This window comes from Vanellus vanellus, assembly GCF_965231255.1.
Source record: "Vanellus vanellus genome assembly, chromosome: 3".
In the NCBI taxonomy this organism is placed as follows: Eukaryota; Metazoa; Chordata; class Aves; order Charadriiformes; family Charadriidae; genus Vanellus; species Vanellus vanellus.
In genome coordinates, this window is record NC_138907.1 from 14938413 (window position 1) to 14945804 (window position 7392).

Consider the following 7392-nt stretch of genomic DNA (forward strand, 5'->3'; position numbering starts at 1 on the left):
GAGCAGCAACATGAGCTTGAAAAGTGGTCTCTGTCCTTGGAGCTCAACTTCCCATGGCTTTTCATACAGCCACATTGTTGGACTTTGAGACCTTGCTGAAAGTTTGTCAAAAGTCACGGTGAAAGTCTCCATTTGGGCTAGAGCCAAAGAAATGATCCTGTGTGCGTACAGCACATCCATTTCAAACTCTGTCTAGTGTGAGCTGATCACCAGCCAGCCCAGTTGGACCATAAAACAGGCCCCCAGGAGAGCAAGGGTGAGCCACTTTGTAGGGATGCCCATGAACACCAAAGCCTGGCTGCTCTGCATCAGCTAAGTGTTTTTTAGTATGGCTTGTGTCAAGTCGTGACCTGGGAGCATGGAGTATAGAGAGGGGGTGAAGGTACCCAGAAGAGAAGAGAGATGAGCCTCTGGATAGGTGCAAACAGGGAGGTGAGCACTCTGGGGAAGAAAGGGTGGGCTGTGGGTGAGGGCCACCTGCTCACCACTGTCCTCCAAAGGCTGGAAAAAGTGAAAATGTTTCCCCACAAAGTCTCTTTTCTCCACCTGGGGAAGTGCTTTCCTGGAACACATGCAAGGAATCGATGAGAGCTGCAGTGCTGGCACGCAGAGAGGCTGCGACTGCCATTTGAGGGACCATGATATAGTCCTGCAAGGTCGCAGCCTTGTGCTGGTGGGCTCTGAGGACCGATGCGACAGTGTGCAGCCCCTGCCAGGGCCACTGCTGCCACCACGGCATGGGCCTTGCACCATTGCCTGCTTCAGGGAATGGTTTCCTGGAAGAGGTGGGTCTTTAAATGTGACTTTCCACTCTTCTTATGCTCTTAACCAGGAAAATGAGCTCTTTACCCAGCTCTTACCCCACTGCAGAAGAACAATAACAGACGGTGCATCTGAGAGGCTGAAAGGTGGCTGGTCATCAAAGGTGTGCAACACACAGTTGTATATCACACAGCTGCTGGGCAAAAGCTTTGACCCCAGAGTGGCAGGGAGCAGAAAACTTGCTGAATTTTTGGAAAAGTTATAGAAACAATGCCTGGAAAATACAGGAACTGGGGAGGTGTGGCACCAGAGCTGGCACAGTTTGATTCACTCAACCAACATGGTTCGAAGAAAAGCCCCTAGTCAGGAACAAAAAAATCCAGCAGCAGTGGCAGCTCCAGGTACCCCAGGCCTGCTAAAATTTCCTGAAGGTGTACAAGCTCTTCCATGGCTGGTAGAGACCCGGCTGGAGGATGACTGGCACTTCAAGACAAGATAGACACAACTCCTTGACCGACAACTGAGCAAGCTTAGGAAAAGGGATGAGATTAGGGTAATTAAACTGGGAGAAGTGAGAGAAGCGGCTCTACCCTGACTGTCTGGAGAGCCGGCAGGACCCTTTCCTGCAAGTCCCTTAACACCCTCACCACATCTGGGTGCAAGACTCCCTTGCAGGGAGTGCTCTGGACAGGCTGGACCCGTGGGGCAGCCCCTGGAGTTAACGCATCCTGTGCAGTCACATCCCAACAGGTTCAGGGAATAGTGAGTACATCATCCATCAAGCGGGCGCAACACCCCCTCACCCATTCAAAGGCTACAACCCCTTTGCGGGGTGCGCGTGGGGTGGCACAGTTACTGACGGCTTGTCATAGGTTATCTCCTGCTGCATCTTCATACTCTGTACCTCTCTCCTCACAGCCTGCATCCTCCCTCCTCTGCCAACCCTGCAGCATTGAGCCTTTGTGAATGCTGATGTGCCACCCTGAACCTTTCTCCAAGCTGTTGTCCTGGGCCATGGACGTGACGTTTTAAAGTGTCCTTTAAAGCAGCTCTAGTTGGGCCATCCGCCTCGAAAGCGGTGACGTTTGGTGTTGGGATGCAGGCACGTCAAGGGGCCGGGCACAGATAAAATGCAAGTGCTGCTGCCAGGCGCTGCCCAGAGCTGCCCATCTGCACAGCCTTGGCCGGTCCCTGCCGCAGAGGGAGAACAAGGAAGGGCTGTAGAGCAGCAGGTAGAGCTTTCTGTAGGGCCTCCTGCAGTGGCTGAATGCCCAGGCTGAGTGTCACCCAGGTATTAAATGCTGCAAGGGCGCAAAGCACACTGAGCAGGATAACGCCATGGGCTCACGCTTACAAGGCAAAGGGTGCCATGCTGTGACCTTAGGAGATCTTTGCTCTTTTCAGCAGCATTCCTGACTGTCCTTGTTTAATTGATGTGCTGCCCCAGTCTTCGTGACAAACCATTTTGGTGTTCATCTTGGGACGAACATGAAGAAAGCATGCAGGAGTGAAGCGGGGACATCTGACGATGCTGTGCCTCCAGGGTTACAGTTTAAGCCGAAGTTGAACTACAGGACGAGTTGTTTTCCTTCACCACTGGTCTTCCAAGAGCAAGGAACAGAAACTCTCATTGATATGCTGTTGCATATTTAAACTGCGAAGCAGCTCCAACTTCCCCGTCAGAAGAGAGGTTATGGGTCATTGCTCTGCAACTCAAGGCTCAGCTGTTCATACTGTGGCTGCTTAAAAGGTACATCAGTTGATTGCTGTACTTCTCTAACCCAAATGTGTTCATTTAACCAGTCACCAGATTTAGTTAATGACCACCATGTGTGCAAACACTGTGACTGACTATGCCCTACCACTTGGTTAATTAGACCCAGGACCTGACTCAAACAGCTTGGGCTTGCCCAGCAGTGGTGAGCAGGTGGACTCCTCTGTAGCTGCTTTCGTGTATAAAGCTGGAAAGAAGACTTTACCTTTTACTTCACACGTGTACAATTTTCTTCTGCAATCTTTCTTTCTTCTCCTTGTTGGGATGCCAAATACTCGTCGAGAGGGAAGATTAGTAAACGACTTAGTCACTAATGTGCTGGCTTTTCTGTTTCCAGCAGTAATTTCATAACATCTTCTGCGGAGCTGTAATAGGCTTGGTGGTGAAAGCAGCGAGGGAGCTGATTTTCTCCTTTAAGCAATTAGAGCCACCCCATGGGTATCTCAACTGCTGCAGAGTCACTGGAGATCTGATCGGTTGTTGCAGGTTGGTGCTTAAATGGTGTTTTTCTCCTATGGGAAAGCTGCAGAACCTGAAATCCTCCCTCCTCTCCGAGTTATGCCTGACTGCCGTGAAAATACGTGTCCATCAGAGCCAATGAGCTAGACTAGCTGTGCCCTCAGAGGTGTCCCCATCTAACTGCAGCTCATTGCAGGAGGGAGACGTGCCACACACAGGGAGTCTCCATTTTTTTAAGTATTTGCAGAGGCTGTTTGGACAGTGTGGTCCTGCAAAGTTGGCCAAAGTCAGCTGAGGATGCCTGCAGTATCAATCTAAGGTGCACCCTACTGCAGCCGTGTGTCCAAATGCTCTTGGCAGCACATGGGCACACCAGATTTTGTAGCTCCATTGGAGAAAGCTGAGGAGCGGCCAACAAAAAAGTCCTGGAGCTCCTTAAGATCTTTGTTTGGTGTTAGAAGAAAGTGACTTTGTGCCATTCTGACTTGGTGCCACATGAACAAGACTCCTATACTTTCCATTACTTGCAGCTGTGTTGTGTGCTGACATTTTACTCGGTTATACAAGCAAATAACAACTATTTTGTAAATAAACTGGTTCTGGCCAAAGCTTCTTTTCTTGCCTATCAGAAACATATGAACATTGATCCTGGTTTAATGTGAAAACACATGAGCCGCTTCCACATCTTCTGCCACGTGTGATCATGGGTCCACAGTCCCCGCTCACCTCCTGTCTGCTCCCTAGCCAGACCCCGCAGACCTGTCTCATGCCCCTTCCTATGGTCATCTTATGGAACTATTTTCCTTACATTTTTATCTCACCAGTATTGTTAGGAAACTGTGGCAGGGCAGAGATTTGGCCCAAATTATTAGGCTGGGTTTTACTGAGGGAAGGGCAAACCCAAACTACTCCTTCAGCCGGGGAAAGAAAGACGCAGCAGGAATGGGAAGTCCAGGCAGGATCAAATGTTTTCTGGGGTGAGACACCATCTGATTAAATCGCTGCCACCTGCAGAGGATAATCCTGTGTAAAGTGAAACGTGTCCAGGGAGCTCAAGACATGGAGCCACTGGTTCAGGGAGCAGCACCAGGAGGGGCTGAGCCAGGAGCCAAGGGCTCTCAGCCCTGGCCGTGCCCTCACCAACAGAGCACAGTCCCATGGGGTCTCAGCACGGCTGGCAGAGCCAGGGGTGGGACAGGGTCCATCAGCAGCCCCAGACACAGTGAGGGGATGAACCGCGACCAGGGTACCTCCAGGGAGACCAGCCTGGAGCAGGAGATGGTGTAGGAGAGAAGGCTGCAAGGCAGGTCCATGCAGTAGCCAGGGCTGGAGACAAAGACACATCTAACACTACTCATATAGGGACAGGCCTGAGCTTAAATGAGGTTCTGGGCCATAAGCAGAAGGTGCATGGGTGGCAGGTGCAGGGCAGTTAACACTCATTAGTGCCCTCAAGCCCCTGACATGCTGCATCTTAAACGAAGTGCCAGGGTTTTACATCAAAAAGTAACACAATGCTGCCTGGGGAGCTTGGAACAGGCTTTAGCACTGGCTGGAACGCTATTTTTGGAAAGCCTGTGCAGACAGTAAAGGTGTGGGAGTGAAAGTACGCACAGTCACACACTTTCTTTCACGGAAAGAGGAGATGGGGCGACTGGATGCCGAGAGTGATTTGTAGGTAATTACTGAGTGGGCGAAGTGAGGTCTAACACTCTGCCGTACCTGCCGGTGTTTCTCTGCCCACATGGCTGTGTGCTCATCATGTCCCGGCAGCTCCACAGCTCTGTCCTGCCCTCCCTCCTCCTCCCAGGCCATTCCCAACAGGTACCTCCCCAAAAGGAGAAAAGAAAAGCTGCAGAGTGTCCAGGGGACCTGCCCTCACCACGCAGCACCAGACCTCCAGCGGGGTGAGCTGTTCCGCCTTCCCGCACTGATCACGTCCTCCGCTAATTTCCTTCCTTCCACCAGCTTTCCCATTTAAACCTAAGCATCCCCTAGCCCCCCTCTCAGGTGACCAAGGCTTCAGTTTTCATTTTTCTGCCCTGTGTTTGAGTAGGCATCCTCTGCACTTCGCAGTTTCAGCAATACAGGAACTGACTCAAGCTTCAACCCCGCGAATCAATGCAAAACCCTCCCAATACTCCACCTCCAACACCAGCAAGAAGCCTGGGAAAGAGTGTAGAAACAGGGCTTTTACCTAGTATTACTTTCCCGATGGTCTTCTGGCCTCCAACCTATTCCTTGTTTGAGGATGAAGTTTTTGTGGACTCCTATTATATGTGTTGTCCCAAATTGGATGCTTATTGACAGCTTTCAATTTACATCTATACTTTGGGTTAAAATTACAACGTGATTTTATTTTTAGGTAATTCTATATGCCTGCAAGACAGGTTGTATTGTCATGTATGTAATTGCTCAGGGTAATGTCAGGTACGTAATTACTGACATGCAGTTCATGTCTTTATATTGGTTCATCCCAGTACACAAGGTTCCAAAGTTCCTTAATTCATCTCTTTTTGCACCGCATTTTCCAAGCCATGCACAAAGACTTTGCACCCCCTGTCGATCTGCCTGTCCGTCTGTCCTGCAGGTGGCATTGAGAGTATGTCCAAGGATGTGGCTGGAGGGAGCAATTCGGTGCTAGCCACCCTGTGGCCCTTCCTTGGCAACACTGGCTGTTTCAAAATGTTCTTCCTGCCCTCATCAGCTCAGTGTCCCCCTGCTCACAAGATGTCCCCTTAAGCAGTCATGGGGGTTGCAGAGGCGGTGGCTGAGCAGGGAAGGTTGTGAGCTGCCTGCACCATGCCCAGCCCATCCGTTGCAGACGTGCTCATCAACTGCAGCTCTTTCTGGACTTCTTCCTATCATCAGCCTTACCCGAGTGGAAAGATGTTGCTCTGGTCTGCACATCATGCAGCTGGGCTCTTTTTTGCCATTTATTGCTGCAATTACAGCTTGGTGGCCTCTTGAAACCACAGACAAACTTCCCTGGGCCTCATCAGTCCATGCATTTATAGGACTTGTGGTGATGCTAAATCTGGCCTGCAGTGATGGCTCCATTTCAGCCAGTGTCCCCCATGGGCAGCTGTGGGACGGGACCTGGGAGGGTGTTTGGTTGGTTTGCTTTGAGTGTAGGATGAACTCCTCAGCTGCTGTCGTGCTCTGTACCTCCAGCCCAGTCTCCAGGGCTGGGACTCATGGACGCAGCCTCCCCTCAGTCTACTGGGCAACCTGGTGGGACCCCGGTACTGACCCTGCTCTGAGCAGGGGATTGGGCTGAAGACCTCCTGATGTCTTTTCCAGCCTGAAATATCCTGTGAGTCTATGAACATTATACTGCAAGGTGCTGGGGCTCTTCTTGTCTTGAAAAATCTCAAGGTGGCTGCATCAGCTCGGCAGAAGAAAGATCGCTGTGCCCAAAAGCCTCTTTGGTTTTTCCAGCTGTATCAGCTGGTCCCAGAAAAGATACCGCCTCCTCCTACAAACCTGTCTTTTCATATTTCCTGAAACTGTTCCAGTGAGATCAGCCAGTTTTAGTTTCTTTCTCCACTTGCCTTCTCTCCTGACAAAGGCAGAGTGCCTCAGCCAACGCTGTACCCAGCAACTTGCATCTGACAAACATGTCTTCCAGAGGACACCTCATTTCACCATCTAGGGGTGGGTGATGAAGCCCCTCCAGCAACCCCTCCTGCTGGCAGCCGGTCCACGTGGTTCTGAAATATTTCTGAATTTCCCAGTTGATGCTGCTCAGCTTTAATTTTTGTCTGCCTGTTCCTGACTTTAAGGAGCTTCTTCGATCCCAGTGTTTCTTTCTATGGATTTAGATTCTGCTCTAGAGTCAACTGTGTTTTGGCTATGGGAGAAAGAATAAAATCTGTCATCATAGGAACATCTTTCCAAGGGAGCACTTATTTTTTAGTCTTTTCTTCACTCTCACTGATTTTTCACAGCTCTTTAAAGCTGAGAGGAGCTGACAGTGTTCTCCTGTCAGAGTACGTGGTGTACCCAAAGGAGACTAAGCTTTCTGCTGCTCCTCATGGCTCCTTAATTGGATTGTCATGGGCTACTTTATCCCATCTCGACTTAGTTTTGTGCTGGGGCTCAGGGTGGGTGGCAGCTGTCACCTGTGAACTATGCAGTGCAGTGTATAAACGTGAGATTAGCGTGTTTTGGGGTGTTTAATCAAATGCTCTATATGATTAGCTATGCAATGCAAAAAAAAAGAAGTTACCTATTTGCCTAACAAAGCCAACTTCCAGAAAATCACATTGACTGCTACGAATTTTATTCTTACCCCGTAGTTTTTTTACCATCCAAAATCTTAGACAAAGCACTTATTTGGTGTGTTAGACCATGATGGTGCTAGTTGAGGTATTTTACCATATACTCAAACGTTT